Source organism: Lynx canadensis, chromosome X (genome assembly GCF_007474595.2).
Source record: "Lynx canadensis isolate LIC74 chromosome X, mLynCan4.pri.v2, whole genome shotgun sequence".
Lineage (NCBI taxonomy): Eukaryota > Metazoa > Chordata > Mammalia > Carnivora > Felidae > Lynx > Lynx canadensis.
In genome coordinates this window covers 89,011,239-89,027,341 of record NC_044321.2, presented here as the reverse complement: position 1 = coordinate 89,027,341, position 16,103 = coordinate 89,011,239, and positions in this window count along the sequence as shown.

Below are 16,103 nucleotides of genomic sequence, written 5' to 3'. Positions count from 1 at the left end.
AAGGAAAAATATTTTAGAAGCTATGTATAAGCCTACAGGTAAAAAGGAAGGTCTTCAGTTTGAATCTTTGCTCTAACACTTACAAACACTACAGTGACTTCCATCCCATTTATTTTTCAGTGAAATCCTTGCCTTATTCCTTCTAGTTTTTTGATCCCCCGTTAGATAACCCTATCCCCAGAGCACATGCTCAGTTAGTTGCTTATTTTCTGTTTCTGGGTAGGAAAATTCCCTTATATTGTTACACTCCCTTCACCACCACTCCTTAGTGCACAGGTGGTATACAAAGAAAGACAACTAGATTTGAATTCAGAAGAATTATGTTTACACTATCTTTTTTTACTATGTCGCCCTCGATAATTATTTAACCTCTTTGAACCATTTTCTTCCTTTATATAATAGTGATAAGAAAGCCTTCCTCATAATTTTGTTAGCATTACATAAAATGTGAGAATGACTAGCAGTTAGTAGATCCTCAATAAAGTATACTGTCACCCTTTAAAAAATGCATGAGAAAGAGAAATTAGCAACTTTTGGAAGGCAAGTCCTTAAAAAAAATGGATCTTGGACCCTTCTGAGATTCAGTACCTAAGGATTAAAGGTATGTTTCAATCATTTAGCTTTTCCTCAAATTTTTTACCTTCTGAAAAGATTGCTTATATGCATTCATAGTTAGAAATTCAGTGTATAACTATAAACAATAAAGTTTATTCCATGTGTCTAAAAATAGTCATGAGAGTAAATGAAATGGTATTATTGTTGAATTGAAGTCTTATGATAGATGGCATTGGTATGAGATAGAATTGCAAAGCAACCTAAGGAACTTGTCTTTAGACTTGAACTTTGTCCAGGATCAAAATGCCAGTGATGTACATATGAGTACCAGCATCTCAGTTTATGTTCTCAAACTGAAGTTGGGTATGACCCGGGCCAAGGGGAGGATGTTGGGTCTTGTAACTCCAGGAAGACTCATAAACTAAAAGGAAAGAAACTAATAAAGGGCCAGGCACCTAAACTCTGGCCAAGATACGGACGGTTGAGCACAATTCTCCTGAATAGCAGTTGCTTTCTTTATGGATACCAATTTAATGCCTGGCATGAATACACTTACAATGATTATTTCTCTGCATAAGTGAAATAGGCACAATTCTCTGCTCAAATTCATTAATTTCACAATATTTTCCTCAAATGAAATTATGTTTTTAATGAAACAGTGTACTACTGGTGTAGATAATTTGCATATAATTATGTTCCTGTCCATTTTGTAAGGATTTATAGGAACTTTAGGTAGATGTTTATAAAACATATCTTCTATAGGCTTTCAGCAATGTTATATAAATATACTTAGACTCATTCAGCAGTTTGTAAGGTCCTATTCATGGCAATGAATAAAGTTGAGTGTAAAAACATTGCAGCTGGAACGGACCCAAAGGAAAATTAATAATAGTCTTACATACCTCGAGAAGAATGGTACAATTCAATGTTGACCTTGAGGAGGACCATTACTAAAAATGATATGTGTGTGTTTGGTATAGGAACCAGAGTCATTTAAAGTCTCTGAATATTCTGAGCAACCACTAGAAATATCATAAGTAAGAAGTTTGGTCATGGATTTACTATCCTTTGGGTCACATTCAACATCCCTGGCCAGAACAGAATTGATTACAGTGATATCCTCAGTTTAAAAAAAAATCTCCATTTGGGAAGTAGGTACAAGAGGGAATGAAATGAAGGTCAGTTGAGATCCAAATCAATATTTTGAGGGGACTGTTAAGTTGGTGTTTTTCCTTCTTCAACCATTTACTATTGGGCTCTCAATCATGTAATCTCAGGGGATTACATAGTGTGTACCTGCAGTTTTGACAATCAATACAGTATTCTTTTCAGGACCACTGAGGAATGCTTTTAGACCAGAGGCTTCCAAAGTGGGTATGTACAAAATGATCTATGGGGCATGGGAAGGAAAACAAGACCTTTTATTTAGATATTTAGTTTATTCTGTTTATTTCATTTTTTACATATCTTTATTGGGATATAACTTACATACCATGAAATTCACCTGGTTAAATTGTTAAAGGCAATGGCTTTTAGTACATTCAGGTGTGCACAACCATCACCAGAATCTAAATTTGGAACATCTTCAGTATTCCAAAAAGAAACCACATACCCATTAGCAGTCACCCCCATTCCGTCTTTACCCCATCTTTAGACGCACTAATCTACTATCTGTCTCTATAGATTTTCCTCACATAAATTGAATCGTATAATAGGTGGTCTTTTAAATATGGGCTCCTTCACTTAGCACACAGTTTTTAAGGTTCATCCATGTTGTAGCACGTATCAGCACTTCATTGCTTTTAAAGCCAAAAAATAGTCCACTGTATGGATTTGCCGCATTTTATTTATCTATTCATCTGCTGATAAAAATGTGGATTGCTTCCACTTTTGACCTAATATGAATAATGCTTGCTATTCCTGTAGAAGTTCTTGTATGGACATAAGGTGTTTTTTTTTTAATTTTTTTTTTAACATTTATTTATTTTTGAGGCAGAGAGAGACAGAGCATGAGCAGGGGAGGGTCAGAGAGAGAGGGAGACACAGAATCCGAAGCAGGCTCCAGGCTCCGAGCTGTCAGCACAGAGCCCGACGCAGGGCTCGAACCCACGGACCGTGAGATCATGACCTGAGCCGAAGTCGGACGCTTAACCGACTGAACCACCCAGGCGCCCCTGGACATAAGTTTTCAATTCTCCTGGGTATATCCCTAACAGTGAAATTGTGGATCATATGGTAACTTTATGCTTGACATTCTGAGAAACTGCCAGACTGTTTTCCATAGCAGCAGCGTCATTTGACATTTCTACCAGCAATGTACAAGGGTTCCACTTTCTCTACCTTCTCGCCAACACTTGTTATTTTTTTATTTATTTGATTATGGTCACCTGGTGAGTATGCAGTGGTATCCCACGGTGGTTTGGAGTTTCATTTCCTTTATGACTAACGATGTTTAGCAGCTTTTCATGTAGTTATTGGCTAATTTTTTTGTCTTCTTTAGAGGAATATCTATTCAGATCCTTTGCCCATTTTACAATTGAGTTATTTGTTTTCTATTGTTGAATTGTGAGACTTTGTTACACATTTTGATACCTGTCCCTTGTATTAATTTTTATCTTGTTTTACAATTTCTCATTTCTGAGTAAGTTTCATAATGGACATAGCAGTACAATAATACCTGTATATTAATTATAACTAAATTTGGGGAGTACTGAAAGTATTTTTACTGACTGGGACTTGTAATTAACAACCTATAGAAATGGTCCCTAAAAGGGGCACCCGGGTGGCTCAGTCGGTTGAGCGTCCAACTTCGTCTCAGGTCATGATCTCACAGTTTGTGAGTTCGAGCCCCGTGTTGGGCTCTGTGCTGACAGCTCAGAGCCTGGAGCCTGCTTCGGTTTCTGTGTCTCCCTCCCTCTCTCTCTGCGCCTCCCCCGCTCATGCTCTGTCTCTCTCTGTCTTAAAAATAAATAAAACATTTAAAAAATTTTTTAAAAAAAGAAATGGTCCCTAAAAGTATAATCTTGGGACATGTAATTAAAACTCTACAGAGCACTGCATTAGACCAAAATTATTATTTTTCTCTTCCACCTGTTTGCTGTTTGCAAGAAGGGGAAACTGAGTATGCTAAAGATAAACTTCAGCTGTTACATCTTTTAGTCACTGTGCTATTGAACTGTGCCTCATAAATACAAAGCGTTTTAGGTTATACTAGAAAATTAACACTTGTAGCCTAGGAAACCCTCAATATGAGAGATGAGGAACAGTAACTAATATGTAAATGCTCCCACATAGTGATTGCTTCAGTAAATATCAGCCATTTAGAATCATCATTTCGATTCTAAAGATTAGAAGATGAAGAGCCATGTTAGGGGAGAGGGACAAGGTCGTACAGCTCACAAATGGTAAAGCTAGAATTTGATTTCAAGTCTGACTCTGAAGCCCATTGTTTTCTATGTGACACTACCTATCGGTCAAATTATAGGTGAGATTGCTGCAATGCATAAGACACTGGACTAGATGACTTCACTTCCAATTCTGAGATATCATGAGGTCATTAAAAAAAATTTTTTTAACATTTATTTATTTTTGAGAGAGACAGAGTGCGAGCGGGGAGGGGCAGAGAGACAGGGGGAGACACAGAATCTGAAGCAGGCTCCAGGCTTCAAGCTGTCAGCACAGAGCCTGATGCGGGGCTCGAACTCACGAACCTTGAGATCATGGCCTGAGCTGAAGTGGGATGCTTAACCGACAGAGCCACCCAGGTGCCCCTTATGATGTCATTTTGATGTAAAAAAGCATTCAGGTCTATGTCAGTGGTGATTTGCATAGCTACTAAACGTCTAAATATCCTTTTTTCTCTAAATTTTAAAAAAGTTTATTTATTTATTTCAGGAGAGAGAGTGTGAGCAGGGGAGGGGCAGAGAGAAGGAGACAGAGAATCCCAAGCAGGCTCCGTGCTGTCAGCATAGAGCCCAAGGTGGGGCTTGAACTCATGAACCATAAGATCATGTCCTGATCCAAAATCAAGAGCTGGACACTTAAGTAACTGAGCCACCCAGGGACCCCATGATCCTTTTTTTTTAAGTTGATTTGTTTTGAGAGAGACAGAGAGAGCAGGGGAGGGGCAGAGAGAGAGGGAGAAGGAGAGAGAATCCGAAGCAGGCTCTGCACTGGAGAACCTGATGTGGGGCTTGAAGTCACAAACTACAAGATCACGACCTAAGCTGAAATCAAGAGTTGGACACATAACCGACCAAGCCACACAGACGCCCTTTATAACTAATAAACATCTAGGGGCAGGAAACATTTTTTCTTACTGTCTGTGAATAATACCCAGGATGGCAACATATACAAGTGGAATTAATATCTTTCTGGCAATATAACATGTCAAACACTGACTTAAAGAGATATATGGTAATTACTGTTTTTGGAGTTTTTAATCATTTACATAGTAATCAATGAATTTCATTTATACTTACTGCATTCAGAATATGACTTTGTATTTACAGTAGATGTTGTATTTGTACTTATTCAAAGTAGATTCCATAAAATAAATGTGATGTACTTTCATTCTAATTGAGGAACTCATAATCCATCTCTAAGTGAAAGAAATGAATGGATTACAGGATGAAGGTCAATTCATTTCAGCCAACTTAACTAATTTTTACAAATAACCACACAAATAATTAAGCTACTGTGATGAGTATGAATGAAATGGCTTTATTTATGTCTGGTTAAATCATAATGTGAAAGCCTAGCCAATAGTCTAGGGGCTGTGATTACATCACCACCCAAATTCTATCATGAGCAATAAATCCATTTCTTACAGACATCAGACTAAAGGAGAGTGAGCCAGAGTGCATTGTATTTTATGAAATGGGGAACATTTAAGTTTGCCCAATAGCATATTTAAAAACACTCCAAATTTAGTGAAGCAAAATCAAGACTACATAAAGCCAATTGAGTTATTTTGTACATGTAATGCTTTTACTTGTTCCCAATGTAGTTATCTTTCCTTTAACCTCTGTTACTTTAATGCATTGACTGGTACGTGACTCCTTTGGCAAAGGTATTGAGACATGCATAATAATTAGTGTTCTATAATATATAAGATTTCTTTTGGGAATTACTTCCTTACAGATGAAGAGGTTTTTTTTTTTTTTTCCATTGAGGAATTTATACTATAATTAGAAAAATGATGGTCTAACCCCCAGTGGAAAGATCACACTTTAATTGGTATTCATTTGTGTTAGACAAGCCCATGGAGAAAACTAGGAGGGATTTTTATTTTTTTTACTGAAGTTAAATTGTTAACTGTGAAATCAACTAAATCATATTCTCACATAAATATCTGAAATGACTAGCCCTTTTAATTACTTTTTTAAAACACAGCTAGTCTTGGTGGGTGCACCTGGCCAGCTCAGTTGGTAGAGCATGTGACTCTTGATTTCAGGATTGTGAGTTCAAGCCTCACGTTGGGTGTAGAGATTAACTTTAAAAAATTGGCAGATGAAAATTTAGGGGCGCCTGGGTGGCTCAGTCGGTTGGGCATCTGACTTCGGCTCAGGTAATGTTCTCACGGTTCGTGGCTCGAGCCCTGTGTCAGGCTCTGTGCTGACAGCTCAGAGCCTGGAGCCTGCTTCTGAGTCTGTGTCTCCCTCCCTCTGGCCCTCCCCCGCTCAGGCTCTGTCTCACTTTCCCTCTCAAAAATAAATAAACATTAAAAAAAAATTTTTTTTAATTGGCAGATGAGGCTGGATTTAAAAAAAAAAAAGCTAGTCATCTGACATTAACTGAACGATCCCTTAAGACACAAAGGTTTAAAACCCTTCAGATGAAAATATAGGCTCAGGTAAAGCTGAAGAAGAGGTAGTACAATATTTTAAGTATAATTAAATTAACTTTTTAAAAAAGAAAATCATACATTTTATAAACATCTCAAGCTGAAATACTATGTTTTCGTCTTCTGATGGTTTCTTAGCAGAAAGATTTAGCCTAATGTCAGATGAGCCAGGGTCAGTCAAGGCCAGCTAATGGCAATAAGATTATACTTGAACTTCTCATATATAAGATAAAAATAATAGCATACGCTACCTCGCCATCTCTTAATCCCCCATGATAGAATAAAACTCATATTTCAAATGAATTCAGATGATATTTACTAAGTAGAGTACAATTTTCATGGTAACCTGAAATTTTTAGGACACTAAAGGTAACATTCAGTCTGCTTGTCTACATAAACCATCCAAATGTTCTGGAAAACCGAAAATTTCATAATCTAAACTATATCTTCTAGACTACATGTTACAGATGAAAGTAACAAAACCTCCTTTGTCACAACATGTTTACTACATAAACATGGTTTTCAAAAATTTTGCCACTCTCAATACTGGATAAACTTTTACTGACCAAATGTGTTAATTTCTAGTAAGAACAAGTGCTAACAAAATGCTATTATTTATCATAGGTTTCAAATAATCAAATGACTGGCAAATACTATTCATATCACCAAGATGAAGAAACTATAGTACATTATAGATAAGTAATTGTATCTTTCAAGATAATAAATTCAGCAGAAGAATTTAAAAGGTTTTGCACTTATATAATTTTACATAGGACTTTATTCACCTCTCAGTTACCCTTTTTGGGGTTCTCCCTAAGTAATCCCAAACTCCAGGCTTCTGTGAGCTTCACATTCACCTTTTAGTCTTTTTTTTTTTTACAGCAATTTATTTATTTATTTTGAGAGAGAGAGAGAGAGAGAGAGAGAGGAGGGGCAGAGAGAAAGGGAGACAGGGGATCTCCACGCTGATAGCAGAGAGCCCGATGCGGGGCTCGAACTCACGAACCACGAGATCATGACCTGAGCTGAAATGTAGAGTTGGACACTTAACCAACTGAGCCATCAGACGCCCTCACATTTTAGTCTAGTTTCAATTCATCTCCATAAAGATTTATTGAATATCTACTGTTTGCCAGGTACTGTGCGATGTGCCAATACAAAGATGAATAGATGTTCTTAGTAAACTTAACTCTAGTAAAGATCATAATACCATAGTGTAATATTATGAGAGATGCAAATAAATATGTGAACACAAAAGAGGGAGCGAGCACTTCCACCATGGCAGAATCAGAGCAGCATTAGAAAAATTATCTGAAACTTAGAAATATTGCGAAGAGTGGGGCCAGGAATTTTCAATGTCATAAGAAAGTGAAGGCCACCCAAGGATTGTCTACGGGAATGATCAGAAAACTCCTTCTGTAAAGGTCCAGAAAGTAAATAGTTTTGGTTTTATGAGCCATATGGTCTCAAAAATACTCAACTCTGCTGTTGTAGCATAAAAGCAGGCATACATCACATGTAAACAAATGAGAGTGGCCAAATTTGACCCACAAGTAATTTGCCAATCCCTGGTCTGGGGGACCTAGTATAATAACTCATTCAACTTAGTGTCGACTATTTAAGGTTTCAAACTTAGTAAAGTTTCATGTTAACTTGTAGATTTTTGTCTATTCTAAATGCAAATAATTATTGACTGTAGACAGATAATTCCAAAGTTGTATAGCCCTATTGGACATTACCCAGTTCCTATCTAATCCAGCAGTCTTATCTTCCTATTAATATTGTTTTAAAATGGTCTTCGGGGGTGCCTGGGTGGCTCAGTCCGTTAAGTGTCTGACTCCTGGTTTCAGCTTAGGTCATGATCTCACAGTTTGTGAGACTGAGCCCCATGATGGGCCCCGTGCTGAGCATGGAGCCTGCTTAGGATTCTCTCTCTCCCTCTGCCCCTTTCCCCCGCTTGTGCTGTCTCTCAAAATAAATTAATAAACTTTAAAAAATAAAATAAAATAAGATGGTCTTTGACCCAGTCATGACATCTTAATGGTCCCTTCATTAATTAATGAGTTAAATAAAATCTGACATGTGTTCATTTTATATTTGCCCAAGTGTTATGATTTCATTTGTTTGAAAATTATACTTTGACAGTTTTAGAGGTGCATTAAGATGCCCAAACTGACCCACCTTATGGAGACAAGTAAACTGCATTGTGTTAGAAATGCACCTTGAAGTCTGTTTAAGCCCAAGTACACTTTTCTGGCTGTCAGGGTGAATCCCAAGTAGCAACCAAACTTGAACTTTGTTTAGTCTCTTTCTATAGGTTTTATTTTCTTCTCTCTAGATATTCTTGTATCTTCATTTCTTATTTGCATATGATAAAAAAGTTATTCCCCCTTGGTGGTAGCAATGATTGGCAGCTTGTGGTTATTGTCTGACCATTTGGTGATTTCCACTGGATGAATGGTGGAGAGCTATTCTCTGTTGGTTGAGAACCAGAGAATCTGGTTTGTTTAGTCTTTTTGTTTGTTGATTTCTGAATGCCAATCAATTAAGAACTGTCTGCCCATTGTGAACGAGAACAGCTCTTCCATATCCAGACTGAGCTTTTGTGTTCATGTGTTTACTCTTGATCTATTGCAGAAGTTGCAAAACTGAAGCAGTAAATTCTCCTTATATCTGTATTTCTGTAAATTGAGTAATCTTTTCTCTTTCATGTGGTATGAAATACTTTCCTATGACAGGTAATAATAAATTCAGTTATAATGTCTCTTTAAGGTAGTCAACCATAACCTATTTATAGATAAATAAGCACTTATATAAATCTAACATTTCTTTACAGGAAAGAAAAATTTTTAAATGAACTTCAAATACTTCAAATGTATATACATTTGTAAAATCCTTACAAAAATGGCTGAGAAACATTTTATTAAAAAAAATTTTTTTGACATTTACTTAGAGAGCAAGGACACACAAGTATGAGTGGGGGGAGGGGCAAGGAGAGAGGGAGAGAGAGAATCCCAAGCAGGCTTTGTGCTGTCAGCACAGAGCCCAACAAGGGGTGTGATCTCATGAACCATGAGATCATGACCTGAGCCTAAATCAAGAGTTGGATATTTAACCAACTGAGCCTGGGTAAACATAATAAATCATGTTTACATAATTAAGAATTCTTGGACAGTTTTTATTGGTTTGATAATTTAGGTTTAAGAAAGAGAAGAAAACAACTCTACGTCTTTTTCTCAAATGTATATTAAGTATAATAAAGCCTATGTTTTACTTTCATAAAATTTTTGTCTTTTATGAAAAGACTACTTAATATGAGTTTCTTAAGCTTCTTATCTTAGAATACCATTCAAACAAGCTAATATAACTCCTGCATAATTTTTAAGATTGTGAAAAATGTAAATGTGTCTGTCATCTACTAAATTTTATATTTATTCTGACAAACTTTTTCCATCAACTGTAATTATGTTTTGTAGCTTATTTTGAACCTAATTTTATTTTTGAACATTCAAATTCAATTATTATTGAACATAATTTTCAAGATCCTTATGTAAATTAAAGACTTTGATTACTATCAAATCAAACTAATTGATGAATAATCTTTGATTGCTAGATAATTCCTAAGTAAAATGGAACACTGAAAAAATTACTACTAAACGTAATTTCAAACTAATATATGTTTGCTTATTTTTTAATGTGCTATAGGGTGGCTATGTCTTTGGTCATATTAACAGATATATTCATTGTTGAAAATTTAAGGTATAAAAGAGATATTTAAGGTATAAAAGAGAGGCTATATAAACTTGTGCACTTATAAGCTTTGCTAGTCTACAACAGTTTTCCATTACATACCTACCAGTTTTTTTATGTAAAATAGAAGTTGGTTATTTTCATTAAAGGTTACAATTAATATGAATATAATAGGAACAACAGTAATAAAGAAAGAAATCTGGGTATATAAAGTAATGCTTGCATTTTTACTTATCAAGGTATAAAGAGACAAGTTTTTTTTCTTTAAAGCATTTGGTTAATCCAGAATGTAAAAAAAAAAAGGACAGAGAAAGACAAACCCTTAATGGCTGCACAAAGTTGTAGAAGATTTTCAGAAAGAGAATTTTCTTTTGCCTTAGTTTATAATACTGAATCTGAAAAGTAGCAGTGAAATGCGTTGAAATTTTGCCAAGGTTTGGTTTAGCTTTGATGGGTTTGTTCATAAGAAAAATAAAAGCTCCTGAAATTTTACTACCAATGTTGTATCAATGCAAAGCTAGATCTCAATTTTCTTTCTGTTAAAATGAGACATTGCAAAGGGCTAGACATGTAGATCAACAGAACAGAATATGGAACCCAGAAATAGATTCTCACAAATATGCCTTATAATTTAAAACTTTTTAAAAATATTTATTTATTTTTGAGAGAGAGAGAGAGAGACAGAGTGCAAGCAGGGGAGGAACAGAGAGAGAGGGAGACACAGAATCTGAAGCAGGCTCCAGGCTCTGAGCTGTCAGCACAGAGCCTGATGTGGGGCTCAAACCCATGGACCATGAGATCATGACCTGAGCTGATGTCGGATGCTTAACCGACTGAGCCACCCAGGCACCCCAATACCGTAAGATCATGACCTGAGCCAAAGTCGGACGCTTAACCGACTGAGCCACCCAGGTGCCCCACCCCCTTTCTTTTTTTAGTGTTTCACAGCCTTTACAGAACAACCTGTTGATCAAGTGATACTAAGTTGATTAGACTTACTATGGTATGAGTAATCCAATGTACTGTCCTCAAATGGAGAAATTAAGGAAGGGTGTTTATAAGGTGTTTTAGGGTTTTAGAGCCTGGAGTGGGTGATTTTCAGGTGATTTTGAAGGCAGGAATCCGCCATAGATTGGGCAGAGGTTATGACAAAATAGTTTGGGTGTGAGCACAGCAAGGATGAGGATCTTGAAGTGGACCTTGATGATGAAGCTATTTTAGTTGGCTGATCTTCTAAGTGCAAATATTTCCTGCAGTGAGACGCTAAGTTCTTATGCTTCGTCCCAGTTTAAGGACAGGAAAGTATGCCTGGTGTCAGTGTTATTTAACAGAGTGACAGGGAAATATGCCTGCTCTTAGAATTGTTTAATACAGGGATAGAGAATTACATTGGTTTCAGTTCTCGCTAGTATCTGATACTCAATGTGCCTTGCCCAGTTATTTGTATACACCCTTGCTTTGTTTGCCTGTTTCAGAGCAAAACTACATGCTCTGACTTTTAATACTTGAATGCGGTCCATTCCAAAATGGCTGCTTGCTGTGTGTAGGGACACACTCAGAACCCTATAGTTGGTATAAAGATCATTTTAAGCTGGAGACATGTGAGATTCAAGAGATGCAGAAAAAAGCCTTCGGAAAACTTCCCTTACCGGTTTCCCTTAAAAACAGAAACTTCTGAGAAATGAAGACTGCCATAAATTCCCTCTTAGGGGAGGCTTCTACTGCCAGGAGGGAGACCAATAGTAAACCTTGCCATAAATCTCCTCTGGGGTAAGCTTCATGGCCATGAAGAAGACAGAAAGACCACTCACAGCTGCATAAACAAAATTATCACAAACTTTTTTATCTCGTATTTGTTCCTTTAGAAACTCACTTGCCTTTCCTAAAGAAACCTATTTTTTCTCCGTAAAAGGCTTTTCTCCACTCCCTTTCCCCTACTAAGTTAGGGATGTAAGCCACAAATTCTAGCTACCCCATTGAGTTATCCATCACTAAGTCCCCCTCATATATGTACACTGCATGCATAAATACTGTTTTTCTGTTACTAATATGTCTTTTGTCAATTTAATTCATGTATCCCCTGGACGGAATCCAAGAGGGTGGAGAGGAAGTTTTCTTCCCCTACCCTTGCAAATTGCAACATGATGTTACTTGCTGTTGTGTGTAGCTGCCTTTTTCTTAAAATTAGAAGAATCATTTTTGAGTAAATATGTGCTCTGTGAATTCTTACTCTTACTAAGAAATGAAACAAGTTTTGGAGTGCCTGGGTGGCTCAGTCACTTAAGCATCTGACTTTGGCTCAGGTCATGATCTCACGATTTGTGAGTTCGGGCCCCTCGTCGGGCTCTGCGCTGACAGTGAGAAGCCTGCTTGGGATTCTCTCTCTGCCCCTCCCCCCTCCCTCCCTCTTAAAAATAAACAAACATAAAAATAAATAAGTAAATACATAATAAAACAAGTTTAAACTTTTTCTTTTACCCTTTCTCATATTTATAGTTCTATCCATAGGTAAACCTGTCTAAAAACATTTCAGGCAATTGATTTGCAATTGCTTCTCAGTTCTGTGGTGCTCTAGGAAGCAGATCCACCTTAGCTGTACCTTTAGGCTAAATAAAGCAGTAATATCTGAACATAACCTGAGGAATTCGCAGCAAATACAAATCCCTGTGGACCCCCCCCCCTCCCATCTTCATATATTCTGATTCACTAAGCAGAAGTTTAAGGGTTTGTAACAAGTACCTCAGGTATGAAATTGAAGCATGCTACATTTTAGAAGGGTATCCTTAGGATTTTTCCTAAAAAGGAAAAATACTTAGACCAACTATATCTAGATAAGACATTCAGAAAATAAAGTATTATTTTTTTAATCCCACTTAGGGACTCCTGGGTGGCTTAGTGGGTTGAGCGTCCCATTCTTAATTCTGGCTCAGGTCATGATCCCAGGGACATGGCATCGAGCCCCCATCAGGCTCCACACAGAGCATGGAAGCTGTTTGAGATTCTCTCTCTCCTTCTGCCCCTCCCCCACTCATGCAGACTCGATCGCTAAAAAAAAAATCTCACTTAATGTTCTTTTGAAATACTGGGGAAACTTGCAATATGGTTGTTATCTTGAGAATAAAAAAATAAAAAATTAACACTCGTTACATTAACATTAACATTAACATCTTTTAGTCAACGAAAGTAGCTATGGCTAGTTCTGGTTTGGAGTGCATGCCTATTTAGTTCTGTATTCAGGACATAAAAGCATCTTGCTTACGGACTTGCCGAGAGGGGAAACCAAATCCATCACTTCTTTTCGAGGAGCCGAGGAAACTGTATTTTTTGGAATGGCAATGAAAAACAATGTACATTTTTTGTTGTAATGCAAAGGCCAGTGTACATACATGTTAGTAAAGTTGTTCCCTCTGATGGAAATGGCCTTCCTGCTTGGTAATTCTTTGACCCTCCCCCAAAGTTGCCTCTGGTGACTGCCTCTTCCACTTCTATTATCCCTCTCTTTATTTCATCTTACTCTTCTCTTTGGTTTTCCAGAGCACTTTCTGTATGTCCACATTATAGGGTTTATTTTATTTTATTTTAAAGAGAGAGAGAAAGCATGAGCAGGGGACGGGAGCAGAGGGAGAGAATTATAAGCAGGCTACATGCACAGCCTGGAGCCTGACGTGGGGCTCAGTCCCACGACCCTGAGATCATGACCTGAGCTGAAATCAAGAATCAGACGCTCAGCTGACTGAGGCACCCAGGCGCCCCTACATTACAGGTTTTCTATGGTAATTAATATACCAGTGTCTTCCCCACTAGACTGTAAACTTCTCCGATGCAGAAATCATGGTGTAATTACTTTTTGTGACCGCAGTCCCTAACTTACTATTCAATCAGGGAGACACAGCCGTGATTTGTTATCTATACACATAAGCATCTCTGTCTACAGGGCACCAAGCCAGCTTTGTGAATATAATCTGAGACCTCAGCACATAGTCTCCCCTAACAGTGATAAACTAAAGATATATGCATTCTACCAATTTCTGTTAATGACTGGGTAAGTGATGGTTTTTTTTTTTTTTTTTTTTTTTTAATTTTTTAATTTTTTTTTCAACGTTTTTTTATTTATTTTTGGGACAGAGAGAGACAGAGCATGAACGGGGGAGGGGCAGAGAGAGAGGGAGACACAGAATCTGAAACAGGCTCCAGGCTCTGAGCTGTCAGCACAGAGCCCGACGCGGGGCTCGAACTCACGGACCGCGAGATCGTGACCTGGCTGAAGTCGGACGCGTAACCGACTGCGCCACCCAGGCGCCCCAAGTGATGGTTTTCAAGGCATTGCTAGACTTTTTGGAATATTGATGAAATCTAAGAGATAATTAAGTTCCCTTTTTTGGGGTTGTAAGTACTAATGAAGAAAGAAAACAAAACAAAAAGCCTTATATAACAACTACCTAGGATAAAGGGATGATTGAGTGAATCTTTTGTTTTCTCAGTCCTAATAAGGTGGAGTTCAATAATACGGCATGTCTGTCACCTTAAATTTTCTCAAGGCTGCTTTGATTCTGCTGGCTAATGTCAGTGTTCATAAATTAGGCAATGTTATTGTTGCTAGGGAACATAGTTATCATCTACTACTACAATCAATTTTAAAAACATAATCCAATATTAAATTTTATTTGTGAGTGCATGTTCCTACACATTTTAAGCTGAATAAAATCATAATAAATACTATGTAAAACATTATGATTGGAACTAGTATATGTCAAGGATGTGTGAGTCTGTATTACTCAAATGCCACTCCAATTTACTGCTACATTATGCTGTGAGAGAGGTCAGCCAGGAAATGAGCCAGGGCCTTTTAAAAATCCCAGTGTTCAGCCAATTCTATTAGTTCCAAGTGCTTTGCTCTTTTCCTCTGCAAGGATACATCATCTTCGCATAATAGCTCCAATTTTCAAAAAGCTGCATTTGATTTATTTCTTTTGGGAATTTAGCTTTCAGCCGAAAAAAAAAAAAAATAACATGCTTGTATTTTAAAAAGCCAGATTCCCCACACCAAACTCGTAGGTGGAGTTATGGAATCAGAAAAGACTGATTACTGAAGCACATTTTAAATAATGAACTCTGAAGGAGAATTAACATTTTTTCCCCATTATCCTGATGTCAGGAAGTAAGGTACAGAATCATAGGGGACCAAATTCTCCGATTTCTTAAAAGCCTGCCTTACAGGCTTTAATGCAGCCATTACTTTACCAACATGACGTTACTTCAAGTATGCGTGATTGAAAAATTAAAAACAGAAACAGGCAGTTTTTAAATATATCAAGCAAGGAAGTAGCAAAATACTTGCCACAACAGATGATCAACATCACAAAGGTTGGCTCATGACATGCACAGAAATCCTTTGCTAGGCTAATGATCATGGCTGAAACAGAATATTTAAAAAAAATTCTTTGGAATTTGAAAGGTAGTGTTAAAGGATACATTTTTAAAGGTAAAATCATGATGCTCATAGAAATATGAAATGAATATGTGTCAAAGATTTTGTTAAACTCATTCACCAATGAAAGAGCCGAAAAGGTGTTATTGGTTCAAGGCTAATTCAAAGAGCAGAAATAGCTTATGAAATCAATTGACAAATAGATTCAAACCTGGCTTTTTTAATTGGGGAGGGGCTGGGGGTGGGAATCCATTGTCTCTCTACTAACAGCATTCATTTGCATACGGAATAGGGGAAAATGTTTTGTAGTGCTTTCAGTAACCTACAGCTCAGAATTAGAAAATAATTGAAAGACAGTGAAAGTGGCGATAACCCTGACGGGTAAACTGGACAAGAAACCCACTAATACTGTTTTGTCCCTTTCAATATTTTATACTATTCGTGGCAATAGAATTTGTATATGCAAGACATGGTTAATTTCATTAAGATGATGTTGCTTTTGAGTTGCTCAAAATGGAGATGATT